Source organism: Cupressus sempervirens, chromosome 5, assembly GCF_028749045.1.
Source record: "Cupressus sempervirens isolate cs-2001-9-10 chromosome 5, ASM2874904v1, whole genome shotgun sequence".
Classification (NCBI taxonomy): Eukaryota; Viridiplantae; Streptophyta; class Pinopsida; order Cupressales; family Cupressaceae; genus Cupressus; species Cupressus sempervirens.
The window spans coordinates 352,242,902-352,267,456 of record NC_143122.1 but is presented as its reverse complement, the minus strand read 5'-3'; the positions used below and the strand labels follow the sequence as shown (position 1 = coordinate 352,267,456).

Below are 24,555 nucleotides of genomic sequence, written 5' to 3'. Positions count from 1 at the left end.
TTAAAAAGGCTTTTGACACCGTCCCGAGAGACAAACTTTGGTTTAGGATGGAAGAATTAGGGATTCTTATGCATCTCAGAGCTGCTGTTCATAGGATGTACGAAGAGGTGAAAGTTAAAATCAGAACTTCAGATGGCATTTCAGAATGTTTTAGGAGCGATATCGGGGTCAAACAAGGCTGCCCTTTATCTCCTACTTTGTTTGGTTTATATATTGACAAACTGGAAGAGTGGTTAAACATGCAAAAAGGTGAAGGTATTCAGCTAGCTGAATTTGTTATAAAGCTGCTCCTATATGCGGACGATCTCATTTTAATTGCCAAATCTGCCCATGGTTTGCAAGATCATCTATCTTCTCTTGAGCGCTTTTGCGGAATGGTGGGGATGCAGGTCAATATCAGCAAGACTAAGGTTATGATTTTCTCTAATAATAAAAAACAACACCAACATGAATTTTATTACAATGGAAGTGTTCTTGAAGAAGTTGCGGAGTATAAATACTTTGGCATCGATTTCAACAAAAAACTAAGCTGGTTTAGCTGCAGGTATAAAAGGATATTAGGTGGGTGGAAGGCTTTTTATGCTCTTCAGAATAGGTGCCGTGAAGCAGAGTTGTGGGATTGGAAAACTATTCAAACCTTGTTCGGTCTTCTTGTGTTGCCAGTTGTTCTTTACGGGTGTGAATTATGGGCCAACAACACTACTATAGCACAATGGAAACAAATCGAAGGAATCCAAAAGCGCTTGATCACAAGCAAGTTTAAAATCAAAAGCACTGTTCCATATGATATCATGCTAAGTGAAATGGGGGCTGCTCCTATTGAGGCACTTGCTATGGTTCGCCTTCTAAGTTATCTAAAAAGAATCGAAAAAATGGAAGAGGATAGTGGCCTAAAGTGGTCTTTAGTGACACATTATGTCAGCGAAAAAGGACATGGATGCAACAAAACATCAAATGGATGAGTAAATGGAATATTCAATTCAATATGTGCCCCACAAATAATAAAGAAATAAAGGTCTTTGTCATGGAGAAATTCTACAAGAGAAATTGGAGAAGCGAGATCGGAAGGAAGAAATTATATTATATAAATGAGTTCAACCCCGCTTGTGATCAACTCCAAAAAGCATACATAGGAGCCAACATTTCTTGGAGGGCTAAAATTCTTATTGCTCAGCTGAGAACCAACTCTCACCAACTTCGTTGTGAGACTGGACGTTGGAAGAGGCCAAAGGAGGCTTGGGAAGAAAGAATTTGCAAATTCTGCAATTCTGGGAAAGTGGAAACTGAACAGCACTTTATTTTAGAATGTGAAGCCTACAAGAGTAGTAGAGATAAATTTGCGGACACTATATGTGACAGTTCTTGGCATAACCTATTCAACGAAGAGTACATTGAGCAATTGGGTGGACTCATCATCATCCTACACAAGCAACAAACATTGTTACTTAAGTCTGCTTGAGTTGTCTTGCTGTCCCATAGGCTATTTTTAGCCTCGTGGACGTTAAAATTTTATCTATCTATCTATCTTTATGTTCAGGCACATAAGTTAAGGTTCAACGATTTGCTCTCTCCGTCCCTCCGTTCAATGTCTTCTTTTAATTTTGGCAAATCTGCTTTTCATTTGTTAATTTAAGGCATTTCACCGTGTAGCTTGGCTGCTGACTATTGCTCTGTTTTCAACATATGCCATGAGTGTAAACTTTTTAGATTTATCTTCAAAATTGGATGCTGGATGACCATCAGTTGTATGTTGTGTTTGAAATAGAATAGGATAGCAAACTTTTAATGTCCATGCGGTTGGTCAAGAATATAGAATATAACACTTTAATGATCATCAATTGTGTTTTTTCTGTTGCGTAGTTTGTTAAAGTTATGACTATTTTAACATTACATACAACTGGAACAAGCTGCAGTGGAATTAGGTGAAAAAAATGGGAAACTGCTAACTCATACCCCGATTAATATGGTTTTTCTTCTTAATTTCTGTTGTTGTAGTTACATAAGTTTGAGCTCAATGACTTGGTTGAATGTCTGCATCCAATGCTATCTTCTTTCTGGTTAAATTTTTTTTTTTTTCAACTCACATGGAGTAGTGATTATTATCTTGTTTGAGTTTCCTGTTCTACTGATGATGCTAGAATTTCTCAATTTTATTTTAAGTTTGTTCTGTTATTAAAACTTTCCATAAGACAGAGTTGAGGAAGGGATCATCTGAATTCAGCAACAATGCTATTTTTGAGGCACTAATGCTTTTTTCTTTCTGCTTTTATTCAGGTTTCTATTTTTTCCCTAGGCATATGCTCTAGGATTCATTACCTTGGTTGAGTTTTTGTGTTTTAGCAATAAAAGTATAAAGTATAACTGTGTGTTGAATGCATGTGAGATAGGGTGCAATGCCTTGTTTGAGTTCATTGACAATCGACAAATGAAATAGGGTTTGATGTCTTGATTGATTTCTTGAAAAATGAGATAAGTTTTATTATTGTGGTTGAGTTTTTGACCAAATGAGGGTTTATTGTCTTTGGTTCAATGAAAATGTGCTTTTCTTTGTGCCATTTATTTCCTGCTTGTCACATGTAATAGGGTCCAATTATAACATTAATAAATAATTGTCATTGCTTTCTGGGTTATTTAGGCAGATGAGATACACTTAGATGTCTAAATAATTTCTTTTTGGTATTAGATATCATGAAACCAACTTACAAAAATATACTGTTCTCAGATCAAGATAGTCAGAGCTGCATATTTACATAATGCTGAATTTGAACCAGAACAACGTAAACAGAGACCGGATATCTAAAAAACATAGACAAAAATCAGATAGACACAAGGATATAATCCCGGGAAAACCCTCCACTTGAGGGTTAAAGACCCAGCCACACCAAAAGAACTTCTTTTTTCAATAATAATAAAAGTCTGGATACAACCTTAAGAAACACCACACTGATTTCTCCAAACAATATTATAGACTCAGATAAGTCTCGCACACAACAGTGATGAATGTCTTCTGGCAGTTCTGATGTTACATCACATAACAAGCACTTACACGGAGCACATGATGAACCAGTACCGTATTTGAAAGCCACAGATAATTAAATATGAGACACTGATAGTCACCCGCTAGAATCTCAAAATCTCAGAAGAATACAAATATTTTCCCCTGCACACAGTAGACAAAAGACACTTCGCATCATCAAATGCATATTGTATTAACAACCAAACTACTAGTATTCCCATTAACACTTACAAGCCATTGGTAAAGCTTTTATTATTTAAAAACTGCGAACTCTTTGAATGCTTTTCCACGACCTTCCAACTGCTGACATTGGTAAAGCTTCCATGACTTTGTCTTGCTTTTTCCAAAGAGTACAACATCCGAAGAACACAAAGAGATGCTATAGTTACAAGCCCGATGACACCACATAGAGTCAATGAATTCAACAGTCACGAGAGGCCTCTTCAGCTTGGTGACTGTTGATTTCTGGATGGCCACACAAACGAGACTTTTCATTATCTAATGCTGATGTCTCTTGTCATGTCCCTTCTTTTGTCTGACTAGTAGAGTTATGTGAGTTAGCCTATCATGGCGGTCTCGTAGGCTAGCAGTAGTGGATAAAGATTCATATAGGATATTCAGTGACTGGGCTTGACTTTACAAGCAGTTGGGAGCCAGTTGGGTGCAGTTCCTTGATTTTTAGGGGGTATCCCTACATTTTAGGAGGATGTGGCAGTTTCAAAATGTGAGGTTCCATGGGACCATTTAATGGTTTCAGTTTCTGGATGACAGGGTGTGTTCCTTAGTTTCTAGGGGCATCTCTAGATTATAGGGAAGGGATTGCCAGTTGACCCATCTCATCCAGTATCAGTCACAAACAAGTGACATGGTCAGTTTCACATTTATTTGGTTGGTTTAGGCTCTCAGAGGTAGAATGGGAAATATTTTAATATATTTAAATATTTCCTAAGTTAGCATTTAAATAATTTATAATAAGGCTATTTATATAGCCATTTTAGAGTAATAAGGGGAATATGGCTTCATTTGGTCAGATGTGCCTATGTGTTATAGCTCGTTGGAAAGGTCTTGAATTATTATAAACTATTTTCACTATTCGGGGACTTTTTGGCGCTCTGAGTTATGACATTTTAATAAAGTAATGGATGCCTTTATTCGGAAAAATGTTATTTTATTATAAAGTGCAAAGTATAATTCTTATTTAGGGTTTGATTTGCACTTGGGAGGAGTTATAAGGACATGAAGACCTAATTGTTCATTATCTTTTGACATTTGAGGCTTATGATATTTGGAATTGCTCTGGGAGAGCGATTTTGTGGCTTGGGACAAAACCCTCAAGTTTGGAATGTTGGGACGCAAACCTCTACAAGTCTTTTGGTGATTGAATTCTGAGATATTGGTAACAATGAGATCAGAGGAGCAATCGATTTCTTCCTATACATCTTTGCATTTGTGGGAGACCCATTTTCATCTAGGCGGCTATTATTTGCAGCGAAGGCATCCGTATTTGAGGCAACAATCAACAATCAACAATCGGTATTTGAGGCGATAATCAACATTGGCAATCTTTCTATTTGAATGCAAAAATCTGATTATTATTCCTGGTACGGTTTGAGACATTTCCAGATTGTCAAGTATTTTCAATAATTAATGTTGTTTATTAGATGTAGTTCAAATTTGTTTGTTAGTTATCTTTTATTTTTGCATATATCTTCAAAAATCCAAAAACAATAGAAACACCAGCAAGAAAACAAAAAATTCAAAATTGAGCAAAGTCTTCCAGAGATGCCAAACGCTAGCCAAAAACTCAAATTGTGAAACAAACAACAATTTCCAAGACCTCCGCTATTGGGGATCTTTCATCTCTTCATTAACTTTAAGAGATGTGATTATAGATATGAACACTGTCCATTATTGAGGACATCCTGTAGTCTCAGTATGCATTGCTGAGATTAGGTATTGCATACATGCAACCAGAATATTATAGAAGTTATTGCAGGTCTTTAGAACACGCACATGGCCTTCCATTAGCCAATGCTGAAGACTTTACAGCCTCAAGATTAGATAACATAAAGAATTACATAGCAAATATCTCAAATATAATGCTGATGCAGTCACAGGTATGCAGATATCTTCTGCAGTTAGGAAACTTTAACAAATCATACACAAGATCCTGCCATCTAATGCAATAAACATATATCAATACTCTGAGAAGTACCAACACCCAGAATGGATCTTAAACAACTATAAACAAGGCCAGTACGTACACTGCTGATCCTGCTCAAGATATACAATATGTAGCAGTCCAAAAACATGACAAAAAGTAGCACATAGTCTGTCCTATCACTGGATGACCCCTTTAGGCTCTCTGTCATCTCTAATCCTAGCCACTCAGGTCACCCAACTTGCAGCCCCTTCCATCCACCTCAGTTCTTTACTGTCAATGATCTGTTATGCTGAAGGATAGTTGACTCTTTCCATAATTGGAAGTGCATCAGCACCCTCTTCATTGTCTTCAGCCACCTCACCATCTTCAAGAGGAACAACATCTGGATGGATAACAGCAATCGAAACAGCATCCTGGGCAACCTCTTGTGCAGAATTACTTTCTCCATGCAACCTAAGATCTGCCATGAAATTTCACAAGGCCAGCTCAAAGGTTGTCTTCCCTGTGCTTCTTCCCCATGTGTAGGTACCCATGTGAAATTTCTTCCGTGAACACCCTTACCATGCCATCCTTGAGGAGGTCAGATCTTCAAATTTCCTCCTATTTCAGTCTCATTGTGACTAATACCTGTAAGACAATTTCATGATAAATGAGTGTCCTGAGAGACTCAGTAAGAACTCTAGGTCTGCCACCAAATATATTATTATTCCTAAACTTACAAACGATCCAAAGAATCTCTACAGAAATAGAAGACAAAATAAATGTGCAATGCTTCCTAAGTCCCAATGTGCATCCAAATACAAGTTCAGTCACTGCAATATTACCAATAATGCAAAAGCCAAAATGTTTCCATTTCTCCTTTGCAAACATTCAGCAAAAAAAAATGCAGAATACTCTCAGGGGTTTGGCAAATTGAGCAGAGATTGTAATTACCATTCAGCTGTTTAAGGGGGAGTATGGAGAATTAATCTCCACACAAAACATTTTCTTTGGCTCCACTAAACCATCCCAAATGCTGATGAAAATCCTGCTTCACCTGTCAGCTTCATATTTTAGATCCCAACAGCGGTAGATATGCTGAAAAATGACCTTATTGTCTGTCAATAAAGAATACAAAGTTTTGGCTTTAATGCAATGGAGAGGGGTGCCATCCCATCATTGAAAAGACAAGAATCTGAAATCATCATAGTCACATAGTTTGGGTAAGGAGAGACCCTTGCAAGCCTCTCTGATAATGGAGTATGTCCTCCATTGAGTCTTAGAAATGTTAAATCTGAATTTGAGTTCTTCCCATTCTGTCAGCTGCCCTTCATGATGCCACTCAAATTCTTGATACCCAATCCTGACCAGCAGCTGGCTAAAAAACCTTGCAACATGGCAAGGTGTTTTTTATTGTGTTTGATGCCCCACCAAATGGGTCTTTCCAGTTTCTCCACATAACTTATTGTTACTATTGGCAATACCATTGTTTGCAATTAGATGCCTGACATGTTCCGACCTCTATAGAACAGATTTAAACACTTCTAAACCAATAATTTTAACTAAACCAATAACTTTAATTGGAATCAGTCCTGAATTACGGTCACATATATGAGACCCTTTCAAGCAGAGCACTCACATGGAATGGCTTTAGATATGTTATTGCTGACAAGGATCTTCTAAGGCTCATTGCCTTGTAATGTTTTAGCAAGGGTAATCACTTGAACTCTAAGGTCCTTAAGGCCTAGAACCCCTTTAGCTTTAGACATAGTGCTCTGTTACCATCTAACTGCATGTCTCTGGCTATTAACTTTTTCATCAGAGCCCAGGTAGTATCAATTCAATTTCTGTAGGTAGTTAAACCGATAATGATTAAATAACCAAGTAGAAGAATAGTATATATTGTATGAGGATAATACTTTTTGACAGACTTCTACTCTACCTGCAAGAGACAGGTAGTGATTGTCCATTTTATTCAACTTCTTATCAATTTTGGTCTTGATCAAAATTCACATTTCCTTTAGATCAGGTTGAACAGAAAATGAGATTCCTAGGTGCCTAACTGTTACAAACGTAAATGGTAGAATACTTGACTTATTAATTAGAGATCAAATGATCTATTTATACAAAAAAAATAGAATAGAAACATTCTATTCTAGACTACACCTAAATATTAGAAACATTCTAATATTTACAAAGATACAATAGTGAGCATTAAAAAGAAACATAAAGATTATTTTAATAACCCCCCTTAATGCTCAATCTATTTACTACACCAATAGATCCCTTGAATTTAACAAACTTGTTAGGACCAAGGGGTTTTGTGAAAATATCTGCTGGTTGCTTTGAGGTAGGAACATAGAGTAATTGAATAGATCCATCTTCTACTAACTGTCGGATGTAATGGTAATGAAGCTCAATGTGCTTGGTTCGTTTATGAAACACTGGGTTCTTGGCAAGTTTGAGTACTCCTTGATTGTCTGAAAACAAAGAAGTCGGACCTGCTTGAGGAATATGCATATTTGCAAGCATTTGATGGAGCCAAACGGCTTCACAAGCTGCCTTGACAACTCCTTTATATACTGCTTCTGTAGAGGAGAGTGCCCGTGCCTGTTGCTTCTTACTGGTCCAGGTAACTGCTGCAGATCCGATACTGAACACATAGCTAGAAGTAGATTTCTTGTCATCAACCGAGCCGGCCCAATTGGAATCGGTGAATCCACTGAGCCGAGGAGTAGCACTCCTTGTGTAAAAAAGACCATAATCTGAAGTACCACGTACATAGTGCAACACACGTTTTGCTGCAATCCAATGATTAGTCTTGGGGTTCGTTATGAACCGTGAGATGTAGCTGACTGCAAAACTAAGATCAGGTCTAGTAGTTGTAAGGTAGATGAGACTACCTACTAGTTGCTTGAAGAGTGTTTCATCTACAGGAGGAGAATTAGATTGTGCGGACAATTTCAGACCAGTCTCTATAGGAGTGGACGCAGGTTTGCAAACCTGCATTCGAAACTTGTCAAGCAAATTTCTGGCATACTTGGACCGAGACAAAAAAAATACTGTTGTCAGTTTGCCAAACCTCAATACCTAAACAATAATAAAGCAATCCGAGATCTATCATATCAAAAATTCTGCATAGATCCTATTTGATTTCTGAAATCAAATGTTTTGAACTCCTAGTAATGATCAAATCATCCACATAGACAACAAGAAAAAGAATATCATTACCAGAGTGTTTAATATATAGATTACTGTCTGACGGGCTACGTTGAAATCCTTGAGCAAGCAAGTACTGATCAATCTTTATGTACCAAGCTCGAGGGCCTTGTTTAAGACCATAGAGGGCCTTTTGGAGTCTGCATACTTTTGGTTTTGAACCGGCAACCTTGAAACTTGGGGGCTGCGTCATGTAGACTTCTTCCTATAATTCACCATTGAGAAAAGCACTCTTCCCATCCATATGATGAACTTTCCAACCATATTGAGCTGCAATGGCAAGAAGGAGGCGAATGGTGCTCATCTTGGCTGTTGGGGCAAAAGTCTCCTCATAGTCAGTGTGTAACATTAGGTTCATTTACAACTACAAAATCAGCTGAATTTTAATATGCTAATTATCTGTTGAGATAAATCTAAACTAATACTGAAGTTAATCTAAATTTTAATTCTATTTTAATTACGGAATTTCAAATTCATTCTAACGTTTGAAAATACTGAAATTTAACCCTCGTCTAGATTATTGTAAAGAAAAACTGCAAACTATCATACTAAAAAGATTCAATTTATGATTCATCTATTTACAGAGAAAGAATATTTCAGTTATATATATTGCATAAAAGAAATAAAGAAACTTAAATAAAACAAAGATACGTACTGATTTACTTGATAGATTTATCCAATTAATTGACCAAGCTCTGACTTTGGTGAGAGAAGAAGCATTAACGTAGGCTTAACCTCCCAACCGCGAACCTTTTTACTTATCCCCACAAGTTCTAAATAAATAGAACGACCCTCCCTACCTTGAGGTCAGGCTTGGGATGTTCATCGATCCAGTCATCAGAGTACTCAGGTGGGTTGAGGTCCCAACAGCTATTCGATTGAATAGCTGAAGTATCAGGACAACAACGCGATCATTTTGTTGTGGCATGTTTGCCCTTTTATCGCCCTGGCCAGGGATTTTAGAGGTGGGTTTTTATAACCCAATCTCCACTGCTCAGCTTGACCATTAATCATCAAGTGGATTTACATGAGCTTTTCAGATTATTTTGTATAATATCAATTATTGATGTCTTTCTTGTTTTTCTTTTGTTAGATTCATCTACACCTCACACCGTCAACAGATCTTTTGATTGGTGATTCTTCGGTGCCTGAATCTGTTACATCTTATACTTTTTCATAAGATTATGACTCTGCATGCTCAAAATTTCTTTGGTATTCAAAGTTGATCATTATTACTGAATTTGATTGATTGGGATAGAACATTTCATGACACAGTTCTACAGATTTATGACACGGTTGATGATGGTATAGTTTTACAATAAAAAACATGGTTGAATGAAGTGGTAAGAACTAACAAAAAAAGATGAGAACAGAAGTCTTACTACTTCCTTTATCAACACCATCATAAGTATCAACTACTTTTATTATTATTCACAGGTACAAGCTCTCTGTTGGTATTTTCTAATATGATGAGCACATGGTAACAGCAGGACCCTATTCAGTGCACCCAACTCTTACATTTAATATCAACTCGACCCAAAAATGACAGAGAAAAATATGAATGAAAGAAGTTAAGAAGATTTATCATATCCTTACTTGGCTACGGATTCAATGTGCCCTGTTTTTGAAAACACTTCAATCTACCCGCAAATTCCACTGCTCAGTGATACGCAAGTAAGATCTCGTTTCTGCTCAGTAGTATGATATCGCGCTAGGCAGAATTTTAAGTTGTAGGTGATAACGTCTTTTAGAATAGACGATGATTTATAACCGGGTTAAATGTATATGTCACATAAGAGTCTTGGTTGGATAGAAAAGGATTCAAAGCAAAAAAAAAAAAAGAACAAACTCGGGTTGCAGAACATAGAAGCTCTGAGACTATGGCGGAATCATAAACAGACGAAAATTGTTGTTACTGCCCGAAAACGACAAAGACCACATATAAATTGATATTGCATGGCTTTACAACTTCTGTTGTTACAAGACTACAATGCGATTTTGAATTTCCATCGATTGGAATATGAATCGTTGGAACAAAAGGTGGAAAAAGGTTTTATTAACATAATTGAATGTTATATTATTATTTTGGTTAAATTATAATTAAGTATATACAAGGTGACATTATTGTATTAGAGATCTAATATAATAGTGCCACTTTGCAAATATTTAATTATGATTTTAATCAAAATAATGATATATTATTAAATGATATTACTACTAAATAAAGGTAAGAATTTTCTTATTTAGTTTTTTTAAATTCTTATATTATTTTTAGCTCATGTAACTTCCCACTTTGATATTTGTTGTCAAGCTTTAACAATCCTGCCATGGCGACTTTTGATCAAACCTGATATTCCTGATAACTAGGTCATATGATCATTCCATTTCCGTATGACCTCATTTCGTAATGCTTCCCCTCCTTCTCGAGTCTTTATCCTGCAACCTTCAAAACAATCATTCTCGCCAAAACATCAATTTCATAATTCATAATTTGTTAAATAATATTGTTAGGAATTTCAAAAAAAATATTTTCATGATCACAACGGTTAGAAACTATATTCACTTCACATGAACACAACGGCTAAAAACTATATATTCATTTAGTTCTTTAAATCAGTGCAACACCTTAAGATAACTGCTTCAATTTCACATGAACATGAATAAATAAAACAACAGTTATAACTACCATGATGGAACAACGACTAACTTCACTTGAACTTGAAAATTTATTCTGGTTCAACGACTAATTTTAACTAAGAGAAATTAGGGCAAAAAACTGGGATGTAACACAATGCCTTTGCGTTGGGTGAATCCTCGAACAACAAGTCTGGCTTTGTATTTTTCCAAGGTACCATCTGCATGGTACTTGACCTTATAGACCCATTTGTTATGAGGTTTTCACACCATCGCCCCAAAATTTTGAGGACCCCCCTTTTTTTTTATCGCCTCGGCAATAGTTTTTTGAAGTTGTCCAAAAGTTTTTTTTGAGTTTTGAAAATTTTGAACCTTGGACACCTTCAGGCCAAATGTGGGAGAGACTTAGCCTATTTTCACCCGGTTTCGCTTGATTTTCTAGAGCCACCAATTTCATCCTTAGGCTGGACAAAATTTTAAAGAGCAATATTTGGTAAGATAAAATTGTAAATTTGTATTTAGACGTTTTCTTTTGAAAATTCGGATATAAATGTGTAAATTTGAATAATCTTTCAAAAGGAAAATTTTGTTAGACTTAAGTTTTGGAAAATCTCAAATTTTTCTTTGGTGAAAATTTTAATTTTGTTGAAATGAGGCTAAATTGCAAAAATCAATTTTTGGCTCTAGAAGAAATTTTATTTTATTTTTGTCAAAAAAAATTTTGGCATAGCAAAATCGATTTGGGTAAAAATTGCAAAAAATTGGCTTTAATAGATTAAATTTGCCTTGAAAACTTTTTACCTTTAATGAAATTGGTAATTTAATATTGAAAAATGGCTTTTGATTAGCCAAAATCCAATTTTAATGACGTATTAATTATTAAATCCTCATTAAATGGAAATATTTAACATCTCCAAGGCACCATTTAATTTCCTTTTGCAATTTAGAACTAATTGGCAATTTTAAAAGGCAATTTTCATTTTAGCAAAATTAATTTTTAGCTAAGTATTTAATTGCCGGCCATAATGTTTGCATTAATTATTGTTTTTCTTGCTCCTAGGGTCCAAGTCGGCTAGCTTGGGGGGAGTAAGAAAGTTGGGTATAAGAGGAGGCCTCTCTCCCATTTCTTCCTCACTTCTCACTTCTCCTTCTCAAGGCGTTGGCGATTTTGCAAGAGCATATCTACTCTCTTCTTGCTTGGCGAAATTTGTGGAAGTCGAAATTTGTGGAAGGCAAATTTTGTGGGAGCTGAAATTTGTGGGAGATAAAATTCTGATTTTTGCAAGAGGCTGCAATTTTTGCCCTAGGTTGGGTAATTTTATTTGGAGGTGAATTGCATGATAAATTTCTGATTTGCAAGGGATTTGAAGTTCTTAAGGTCAAGTCCTAATTCCGAAAAGTCGCTGTAAGATTATTGGTTAAGGTGAATTTTCATCATCTAGAGTTGCAAGGGGTCCTTAAGTTGACATCCTTCTTTTGTTCTAGTCTTAGGATTGCTTCCTTTGGTTCTACTTGCCTTCTGGTCCACCACTCTACCATTTCGTAATAGGGCCACGAGCATGGAGGATGTTAGTGCAAGTAAGAATCCCAAGTGGACAAGACTAAGAAAGACAAAGAGGATATGATGCCCAAAACGCCCTTCTTCTCGAAAATGAAGAGAATAATCGACACCAATATCGGTACAATGGACATGATACGGATGAAGGACAGACTAAAGGAAGGACAATCCCCCTTGGCTATTGGTAAAGGTAATTTCAAATCATTTAGAGTTGCAAGGGGTCCTTAAGCTGACATCCTTTTTTCGTTCTAGTCTAAAGATTGCTTCCCTTGGTTCTACTTGCCTTTTGGTCCACCACTCTTCCATCTCGTAATAGGGTGACGAGTATGGAGGATGTTAGTGCAAGTAAGAATCCCAAGTGGACAAACACTAAGAAAGACAAAGAGGATAGGATGCCCAAAACACCCTTCTTCTCAAGAATGAGGCGAATAACCAATATCAATGGCGGTATAATAAAAGGATATACAAAAGGCAGTTGCACATCACAGTCCAAGTGTCGACACTTCCATTACGACCATGATGAGCAACGTTGGAGTGGTACTTGATTTTGGGGATATCAGAGAAGAGGATATCAACGAGAGATTTTGGATCGAGGTTGGATGAGTTGGGAAAGGTTGCTATCAAGAAAAAGCATTTGGACACCCTTTCCTCTTTTAGTGCTTTTATTGGATTTGTGAAGGAATATGAGAAGGATAACGAAAGGATACTACAAGCAGCGAGCAGCGTGGCAAAGTCAGCGGAACTCAGGGCGAAGCACACACCTTGTCCTCCTATGGAAGAAGTTAACGAAAGGCTAGCTAAGTTCATCGCCTTAGCTAAGAAGATGAAAGAAAAGGGAAGAGTTATATTAGAAGATCATTTGATGTAAGCCCAAGTGGCAAATTTCTCTTTCTTCTAGAATAGGACAAGTGTCTATTTCTGATTGGCCACCATTTTGGTGCCTTCTCATTGGTTGCCACTTTTTGCACTTTTTTCATTGGTCCATTGATGAGGTGGCGTCTTCTCATTGGCCGATGGGGTGGCAACCCTAATTAGGGTTTTGAGGATCCAATCTGGACCGTTGATCTTGTTTTGATCTCCACCGTCCATTGTATTTTTGGCCCCTATAAAAAGCCATTTGCTCTCATTTGTAAAGTGTTGGAAAAATTGTTGCGAAGATAATACCAAAATTGCTCTCTTTTTCATTGTTGCGATTTGCATGTTGATTAAGAACATTGGGTGTTATTGCATGTTTTCTACTTCCACTTACTTAGATTTCCTTTCAAGTTGTTGAAGCAAATTGCATTTGAAGTTGTTTAAGTAAAGTTAAAGTAGATGGATAGTTGTATGGTAGCATTGGTAAATGTTTGATAGGGGTTAATACTAGTCCACTAGCATCCTAGCGGCTGGTTGGGAAGCTTTGTGTGGTAAACTAGTTTATTATTCTTTCAAATCATTGCACTTGTGGAAGTGAGGCCGTTGGTCAGCTCTCATTAGGTTCGATCCCCGTCCGTTTGCCAACCTTCCGTTCATAGGAGTAGGAGTAGAATAGTGAGTAGATGGGTAGTCGAAGTTTAGGGAAGTTAGAGGAGTAGGTCGAGTATTAGAACACATCCATTCACCTTCCACCACCATCGCTTTCCCATCAACATCACCATTGGTAGACACATCCTCCATCATGGCCACCATCAACATTATCTGCCTCCGCACATTTCACAAGCCGAGCCACCATCACCTTCATCCCACCAAAGTCGAAGTCATCCTCAACAATTTGCGTAAGGCCGCCTACGTGATTACTAGCGAATCACATCAATAAAATTGAGCGAGTATCCAACAATGTAAGGAACATTGGAGCTATTGCTTATGTCTTCATGAGTAATAACTTTTCAAGAGAGGAGTTGCATGTTTGATATCCCATATTGAATATTCAAATCCTAATATGTTATGTAAGTGATACAAAACTCGCATCAACACCATTTATAGCGAATGGGTTTCTTCCCAGGAGGGAGATCTGAAAGAACCCAAGTGTGATTCTTTTGAAGACTCTGAAGCTCAACATCCTTTGCTTGTTCCCATTTTGGAATTCCTTTGGCCTCTGCATATGTCTGGGGCTCAAGGATACTGTGGATGTTGGCCATAAGAGCAACATTAACTGTGTTGTGTTGAATGCTCTTATTTCTAGAGGTTCTACCCTCAATGAGTTCATGAGGACGAAGATCACTAATCGTTTGAGCCCACGATTTTGGTTGAAGAGTAGAGGAGCCAATATCAAATGTTGTCGGAATAGCTGGATGAGGAGGAACAAGAGTTGTATTATTTAGAGGTGGCTGAGGTGGTGTATCAGTAGCATTAGATGACTCATATAAAAAGGACCCAAGTCAGAGATTGTTGAGAATTGAATCTCGGAATGCGGCGGGGAGGCAGAGAGCTAAAATGGTCCGAATTCCTCATCAAACACAACATCATGACTGAAGATCAAATGATCAATGTTTACATCAATCAGTCTGTAGGCCTTATGTGTGTGACTGTATCCTGTAAACATGAGTTTTTGACTTTTGGAATCCATCTTAGTGTGTTTGGCATCAGGAATCCATACATATGCTAGAGAGTCAAAAAATTTCAAATGGTTGATCCTAGGTTTGCGACCAGACCAAGCTTCCTCAGGAGTCTTATGGTTAATTGCAAGGGTGGGTGAGTGATTAAGAAGGTAGACAGCTGTGGATATTGCTTCTACCCAATATTTTTTGGGAACATTTCTATGTTCTAGCATAGCCCTAGCCATTTTTGCGAGGGTACGGTTGCAACGCTCTACAACACTGTTTTGCTAAGGGGTGTGAGGTGTGGTGAACTAACATCTAATGCCATGAGTAGTACAGAAGACAGAGAAAGCAGAAGAACAAAATTCCACCCCATTATTGGTCCTAAGAGTACAGATGGGGGAATCAGACTCTTTTTCTACTAGGGCTTTAAATTGCTGAAATATAGGAAAAGCATATGATTTTTGCTTAAGAAAATATATCCACATTTCACAACTAAAATCATTCACAAAGAGTAAGTACCTGTTCCCTGTAATAGAAGGAGTATTCATAGGACCACATACATCAACATGGACCAGTTGGAGTACTTTAGATGCCCACCATGATTCACCATCCTTAAATGGTGTCCTATGTTGCTTCCTTGCTTGGCAAGCTCCGCAAACATGATGGTTCTGGGTCTGGATATTAGGTAGGCCATGGACTAAATTATCCTGAGCAAGATGTGCTAGATATTGAACGTTCAAGTGATCGTATCGCTGATGCCAGAGGCTGCTGAGAGCGGATGATTTGGCGATGAAGACACACTCAAGGGAGTCGCCTAAATCTACAAGCCTATAAATACCATGATCTTCAAGACCAACAACAAGTGTAGTGCGAGAAGCACGATCAAGAATCAAACACTAATATCCATTGAAAACGACATCCAACTGAGGGGAGTGCTTCATAATCTGACTAACAGACAGAAGATTATGTTTCATGCTAGGAACATAACATACATTGAGGAACACGAGTCTTCTTCCTCCGGACTGAATCTGAACATTGCCCTTGCTGACAATATTGTATTCTTTGCTACCTCCAAAGATTACTGAGTCAGAATAGGGAGTGAATTCAACAAACCAATCACGCCTGTGAGTGAAATGTCGGGAGGGATTGGAATCTATGTTACAAACGTAAATGGTAGAATACTTGACTTATTAATCAGAGATCAAATGATCTATATATACAAAAAGGAGAGCCGAATAGAATAGAAACATTCTATTCTAGACTACACCTAAATATTAGAAACGTTCTAATATTTACAGAGATACAATAAGATACAATAGTGAGCATTAAAAAGAAACATAAAGATTATTCTAATACTAACTTGGTGTCTAGGCCCACCCCATTCAATCCTATACTTGTGCAATCAAATGGGGGGAAAATCTTGCCAACCAAGCATGCATGACTTAGGGATAGAGGTTTTACTTCCCAAGGCATGACAAAATAGATCCAGTTTGTTCATAAGAATTTCCAAGTTATCCTTCTCCAAGTTTACTAGAATAGTTATATCATCCGCAAGTTGGACATTGCATAGATTCTCCCCATTAGGCAGGACAACCCCCCTCACCTATGGAGTTGGGAATTGTCTTTCATAAGATAAAATAGTGCTTTAACTTTTATCACAAATAGGGTGGGAGCAAGGGGGCAGCCCTGTCTAAAAGATTTGGAGAGTTCAGTTTGTTTTGATCCATTACCATTAATTTCAATTCGTGCACTAGCATCAACCATCAGAACTTTAACCCTCTGTTGGAATGTTTTTGGGAAGCCTAGACAATCAAACATCATGATAATAAATTTCCACTCGATCCTATCATAGGCTTTCTCACAGTGAATCAATAACATGCATGGATTTTGATTGGATACCTTAGCCTAGTCTGTAGCTTCCTAACATGTAAGGAGATCCTCCAGAATATATCTCCTTTTGACAAAACTGGTTTGAGTTGGATTGATGACGTTTGAAAGGACCTCTTCGACCCTCTTAGCAAGAAACTTGGCTAACATATTGTAGGAGACATTTAAAAGGGTGCTGGGCCTCTAATTTTTTATCAAGGCTCTGTCTCCTTCTTTGGGCAGTAGCTTAATGAGGCCAACATTGGCATCCTTGCGAAGAGACCCCTTAGAGATAGCTTCCCCATATAGGAGACAAAGTTATTGACCAATCCATCCTATATTGTTTTTGTAAAACTCTGCGGGCAACCCTACAGCTTGGGAGATTTATCATTACTCAAGGCAAAGATGGCTTGCACAACTTCTTTAATGGTGATATCAAGACCCAAGGTAATAGCATCTTGCTCACACACTCTTCTCAGAATGACCCTTTTAATCTGATCCCTTGCAGATTCTATTTCAAGCACCTGATCTTCAAATGTGAATAGCACACAATAATAGTGTCTAAAAGCTTTAAGTATTTCAGCCTAGTGTGTATGGTATTCCCACCTTCCCATAAACTATCCTTTCTCTGCATTCTTTAAATTTAAGAAGTTGAAAGAAGTACTTCAAGTCTTTATCACTGTGTTGCAACCAATTCATCTTGGCCCTCACCTTAGCCCCCTGAATTTTCTTATTTTGAATCCTCCTTAAAAAGTCTCTTGCAATAGAGAGAGCCTCCTTGGCAGCCACATTACTTGGATCTTTCTGAATAGTCTCTTCTGCCAAGATAAGCTCATTATGCACATCATATTATAGTTGTCTGAGATCCTTTTGCCTTTTTCTTGCGTACAACATGAAACATAGTTCTCCAACTCTTTGTGTTCCGAACCCATCTCTCAATTATATTGTTATGGTTAGCAACAAAATGAAACTGTTTGATGTTAACTGTTTGATGTTGGCAATGGCATTAAGAACATCCTCATCATCCAACAAATTAGTGTTTAATGCAAAAGTTACATCGCTGCCTCTTGGGATATCAGTGCAATTATTCGTATAGAAGTAGGCCACCACCAGGTGATGGTCTAAGAGAATAAGGGATGACACTATAATAGAGCCTATCTCCTTCCTTAGACCGAAGGAGTTCTTATTGCACCGAATCTGGTGAAGCCTACTGTATATTCTCTTACAACCTTGGTGAAAGTTGCACCAAATATACCATATTCCCGGGAACTCATTCTTTGTCCCAGCTAAAGGATCGACAAATTCAAGTTTTCTCAACATCCTATACCAAAAGAACTTTCCCTCTCCCTTCCATTCAAATTTGGAGCCCCAATGTTTGTCCAGAGCCCCCTTAATCATATTGAAATCTCTACCTAAAATCCATGACACTTCTAGTTGGAACATCACCTTACATAGGTTTATCATTTCACTATAATCATTAGGTGTATACACTAAACAAATGCCAAAATCATGCCCTTTACAAGAGAGAATCATTGACACCACTCGGTTATAAGGAAAAGCACCCTACCTAGCCATTGAAGATTTCCATTTAGGACCCAACAAAATGCCAACACCTCCTTTGCCTCTGCTATGAATGGAAATGCATCTCAAACTAATTTCTAGGTTTAAAGCCACCACTTTAGTTTCTTGAAGATGCAAGACATATATATTTTTATTCATATTTAGGAATCTCTTCACAATATATTTCCTAACTGGGGATTCCACACCCCTCACATTCCAAGATGCACATTTCAAGTCCATGGGAAATATTTAAGGAAATATTTAAAGGTTGTCCATAAAGCTTCTAAAGCTCTCATAGCACTTAGTCATCAAAACCATTAAGAATTTCTTATTTTGTCTAGAGTTAGTGGACCCTAGAGGCCTCCCACTCTTCCTACTAATTTAAAAGCCAAATGTTTGATCAATACCCATGTTGGACTTGCTATGCACCCCCTTCGCATAATCTTTCTTTGCTTTTTCCTTGCTGTCCTTATTCCTCTTCCCCTTCATAAGACTTAAAGCTTCCTCCACCACATCCTCTTCAGCCTTTCCTTCATAAGGAACACTTGTTTTCTCTAGTTCATTCTCTACTATATCACCAACCACACCATTACTTCCTACAAACTTTGAAGAGACACCCTTCCTGTTCTGACCTAACCACTACTCAAGGCTCCGAGGGGGGAAGTCGAGGGGAAGAGGGGGGGAAGGGGTAGGTCTATAGGGGGGAGGGGTATTGCAAGAATCACAATCAGGGAATAATGGAAAACACAATTATTAGGTTTATATGCACCGCTAATGGCCTCCAAGGCATCCACATCGTTTGCATCATCATGAACAATATCAACTATTGTAGGAGAATAGTCATCCCCATCCTGCACCCAAACTTCCAACATCCCAACTTTATTGCTAGAAGTAGGGCCCACCTCAACATCATAGAAGGGTTCCTTTGGGAGAATATGTTGCTTATTTGGGGGTAGGCAAGCACTAGACTTACGAAGCTTTCCAATGCGACATCCAGTTTACCCCCTTTGAGGATAATATCTTCCATCTTTTTCTTTAGTTTTAGATATCATTCTAATTTTTTTAATAGCCAATTGCTGAGCGCTAAGGCCCTTGTTCTTGTTAGGACTAGGCTTATGAGCTTGAACTCCACTGATAGTTAGGGAGACCTCTTTGGGGAAATAACTTTTTCTTAGAGCCTCTTAGCTTCTCACACATTGTCACCCTATGGGAGTCATCAATAAAAGAGGTTCTTGAATTGAATGAGATTTAGGGGTATTATCATTTTGAACCTCTAGTTGACCTAGAGACTTAGAAACTCGCTATTAGGGCTTGTTTGTGACATCTGAATCAGAAGATAACAGTGCCTTCAAATTAGGATTAAGATAATGGTGCCTTCAAATTAGGGTTATGACCTAGATTGGGTTTATCACGAGAGCTTTTGGAACCAAAAACTATACTCTTTCTAAGTAAAGGGCAATTTCTCCTTATATGGCCTTCTTTATGACATAAAAAATATCCATTAATGCCACCAAGAATTTCTATAGGGCAAGAGACAATGTCATCATCCGATTTAATTTGCAAAATCTCTAGAAGGTCAATTCCAGGGTTCAAGGTAGTAACCGACCTAGTATCCAAATGAGGGGAAAGAGTTTTAGATTCTTCCATCCTAATAACCTTGCCAATAGGCTCAAGGGTTTTAGGTAAGATTTTCCATAAGTAAGGAGGCACATTCTTAAACCCACCTCAGGCTTGACACGGCCAAAATCTCTTCTTTATGGGCCTCCGCAGACTACAGAATGACCCTAAAACTAGAGGAGACTATGACTCGACAACTTCTTTTTGCGACTTAGGGTATTTGAATAATATAATGAATAAACCTTTCTACACCCTGTGACAAAAGAAGTACTAAAACCCTAGCCTTAAATTCTATGTTTTATACAACCACTCATTCATGAAAGCACAAGAGGGTATACTGGATTCATTCTGGGCAGAAAGAAATTCGACACAATTTCTAAGTCTATACTTCTCGATAGAGATAACTTTAGCCATACAAAGACTAGGTTTAATAATAAACCGCATGGGAGATGACTACTCAACTCATCCATTTGATGGAGCAACAAAGCATGGGTCCACGTAAACTGCATGACCTCATTGAAAGCTTATCTAAAAGATCTCTGAGCTCTTGCTAATTGCAATAGTAACACTGTACAATTTCCTATCTTTCCTAATGGTAGGGTCCATAAAACCACAAGGATGCAGGTACGGGGAGGATTGATGAGGCTAGCCTCTTGGTGAATGGTTGAACAACCGTTCATATGTTGAAGGCAGAGTACTTCACCACCTTGTCTATTTATCCTTGTTTGAACTTAATGATGTCTAATGTAATTTCACAACAATGCTAGATTTTTATTGTTTTATTTCAGTAATTTTTAGTCACATGATATGGGGTTTTATTTTTTTGTAACATTTATGGAAATCTTTTGCTTTATTTCTTTTGTTTTTGGACAAATTAGGTAGGACTCAATGTTTTCTGCAACTTTTGGTGACAATGGTTATAATGGCCCTTGCTAGGAGGCTGCTATTTTCTAAGTTTGCATGGGGACGGGGGTACTTTGGGTACCGGTATTTTAATTATACTTTTATATTCATAGAAAGTCTGAAATTATGAGTTATGAAATGGTTTTTTAAAACAAGAACAGTGATAAAGATGGCTAATGTAATGTATTGTTTTCAGTTTCAGATTTGTTGTATGTTTGTAATAATAATATATGATAACTATTTAGACAGATAACAAAGAACGCAGACTTTAAAGATGAACAAGAAGATAATAAATCATATGGCAATGACATATTGCAAATGATAAACTTTTGACTTGAATAGTGATAAAGTTTATTGTTAATCAATGTTGTATCAAAGTTTCAAACTGATAATGTATTGAATTAAGCTTGATAAACAACAAGTTGATATGCAAACAAAACATCGAAAAATGTAATGTTACAATGCCCCCCTGACCCTTAGTAACAGGTTCGTGGTGTGTGTGTCTGAAGAATGCTTGAATACCACATGTGATAGGAAGCCCTAGATAGGCCATACGGTACATTATTGGTTTGATGTGGAGGCCGTATGGTGTGCAAGATGGAAAAACAAACTGGATGTATGTGGTGGTAAGTGGACCGTACGGTAGACAGGGATGTTTGGCTAGTAGAGTTGGATGGTAGTATGGCAAGGGGCTTGATGGTCATATGGAACGGGCCTATTGGCCGTACGATAGACTAGAGGTAAAGGCCCTACGGTATGGTGTCCATACGTAGACAATATGTAGATGTAGTACTGTAAGAGGGCCGTATTGAGGTGTGGGTGGATGGTGTATGGAAGACAGAATGAAGGTTTTGCGAAAAAATTAGGAAGCAATACGGGGGTGTTTCAAAAGCAGCATGGTTAGGTGTCTGAGCCAGGAATGATAAACCACAACAATGAATTCAATCTTGTTTATACATAAACACAATGGATTTAGATGAAATCTAGACACAATAATAGAGACTTGAACACGAATAATCCTTCAATTAATATGTCGAAAGATGATGCTCCCATTTGCCAAATCCGAGCAAAGTGTTACAGGGGACATAATAGGTGAGGGATAAATCCCACTGAAACTGGATAAACCAAATAGGGAAGGTCTTTCACTTCCGAAACGACGAATAATAGAGAACTCCAATAGGAATCCACAGTACAAAGAAAATAATCCAAATTGTATACCTACGACTACATACAAGTCGTGCTTAAGTACTCATCGGGAAACTTTTCGAGGGTGTACAAAGATAGTCGTTGGCTACACTTACTTATGGAAACAAAACTAATATGGGTCCGAGATATTTTACATCAATCGGCCCATTAATAAAGATTTGATAAATAATCTATTTTATGACGGGGATATTACTGTCCTCCCGTCCCAAAATTTGCTTGTCCTCAAGCAAACGCAATGTCGGATATTGTAGAATGTGCTCGCCTCCCCAGGTTGCGTCGTTCAACGAAAAGTGTTTCTAGCATACCAAATATTCCTTCATCGTTCAGTTCTACAGGGTCTTCTCACGTATTTCAATAATCTCTATTGGTTCCAATATGAGCTTTTCTTCTTCATTGAGCGGCAGAACGTTTGTCGCTACTATGATATTTTGTCCTACAACTTCCTTCAGGCAAGAAATGTGAAAAATGTTATGAATATGGCTCCCCTCTAAAAGTTCCAACTCGTAGGCAACTTCATTGATGCGGTAAACTACACGATAAGGGCCATAAAATTGTGGCTTCAATTTTTCTTTTCCCTTTTCTTTCAATGAGGATTGTTGGTATGGCTGGAGCCTGAGGTAGACCAAGTCTCCTACTTCGAAACTCCTCTCTATTCGGTGTATGTCGATGTACATCTTTTGCTGATTCTATGCCCATTGGAAGTTTTCCTTCAGCTATGTCTAGTCCCTCCTGTAGCCAGTTCGTCGCCCTTGGTGTGCGATTGTCCCCCAAAACTGTGTCAATGAAGGGAAGGGGTTTGTAACCATATTGAGCTTTGAATGGTGCCATCCTGATGGACATGTGGTACGCAGTATTGTAACAATATTCCCCTAGGTGTATCCATTTGACTCGCACTCGTTGTTGAGCCGAAACATAGTTCCGAAGGTAACCTTCGAGCCACTTGTTCACAATCTCCATTTGTCCGTCTGTCTGAGGGTGGTAACTAGTACTGGGTGAGAATTTTGTCCTTGCCAACCGAAATAGTTCTGTCCAGAAGATACTGATAAATCGTTCATCCCGATCATTGACAATGTTTCGGGTTAACTCGTGTAGACGAAAGACCTCTCAAAAAAAAAGATCGACAACTTATGTGGCCTGAAAATCTGAGGGGATGGCAAAGAAATGTGCGTACTTTGTTAGTCTGTCAACCACCACTAAGATACAATCCTTTTTGTTCACCTTGGGAAGTCCATTTATGAAATCCATAGAGATATTTTCCCACTTCTGTTTTGGAATTGGTAGAGGTTGCAGTAACCCGACGGGTAGAGTATGTTCAGATTTGTTCTGCTGGCAGACTGCACACTCTCCTACATACTGCAATAAGTAGTCTTTAAGTTTTGAGGAATCTCAGGTGTCCGACCAAAGGTGTCGTGTACCTTCTTCAAGATTTTCTGATTCAATTTCGATTCCGACACTAAATATATCCAATTCTTATAGTAAATGATGTCATCCACCACTTGTACTGATCATCCTATGTGTTGCCATCCATTAGCTCACAGGGAAATGTGTTTTTGGAGTATTCTACCAATAAATGTGCTTTCCAGTCAGCTGAAATCTAGGTCAATAAGAAGATGGTGGGTTTTTTGGACAAAGCATTAGCAACCACATTATTTTTTCCTTTCACATAGTTAATATCAAAATCAAAAGCCTGAACCTTGCTTACCCATTTTTGTTGCCTCTCGTTCAAGTCCCATTGTTCCAGAAAATATCTCAAACTATGGTGATATGTACGAATGATAAACTTGGCACCCACCAGATACTACCAGAACTTGGTTAGTGTATGTACGATGGCTAACATTTCTTTGTCGTAGATGGAATATGTGTGTTTTGTTTGCATAAGCTTCCTATTCTCATAGGATATTGGGTGTCTATCTTGCATTAGTACTGCGCCAATGCTTTCTCCGGATGCGTCGCACTCCATAATGAATGATAAAGTGAAATTGGGTAAAGCAAGCATGAGACAAGTGCTCATTGCTTCCTTTAGCTTATCAAAAGTGAGTTGCACTTGTTTATTCCACTGGAAGGACCCTTTTCTTGTTAGATCTGTTAATAGTGTGCTGAGTTGAGAGAACCCTTTTACAAACTTTGGATAATAATTGCACAGTCCAAAAATTCTCGCAACTTCGTGAGTGATTTTGGGGGAGGCCAATCAAGGATAGCCTAAATCTTGTCTTGATGAACTTGAATTACATATTTACGGACAACATGCCCCCAGGTACAATATTTTTGTCATACCGAATTCACACTTGGATTGCTTGGCAAACAAAGACTGATC

The 24,555-nt window shown here is 37.9% G+C and overlaps 1 protein-coding gene and 1 long non-coding RNA gene across 5 annotated transcripts in view; one reads left to right on the top strand and one right to left on the bottom strand.

Moving 5' to 3' along the window:
- The window catches only part of LOC149556174 (uncharacterized), a 99,526-nt gene that overhangs the window by 1,643 nt on the left and 73,328 nt on the right, over positions 1 to 24,555 (top strand). The window lies entirely within an intron of this gene.
- LOC149556175 (uncharacterized) lies at positions 5,150 to 6,143 on the bottom strand. Its single transcript, XR_016352334.1, has 2 exons — positions 6,114 to 6,143; positions 5,150 to 5,807 (listed from the first exon to the last, which is right to left on the bottom strand). It is a non-coding gene; the product is annotated as an uncharacterized LOC149556175 (long non-coding RNA).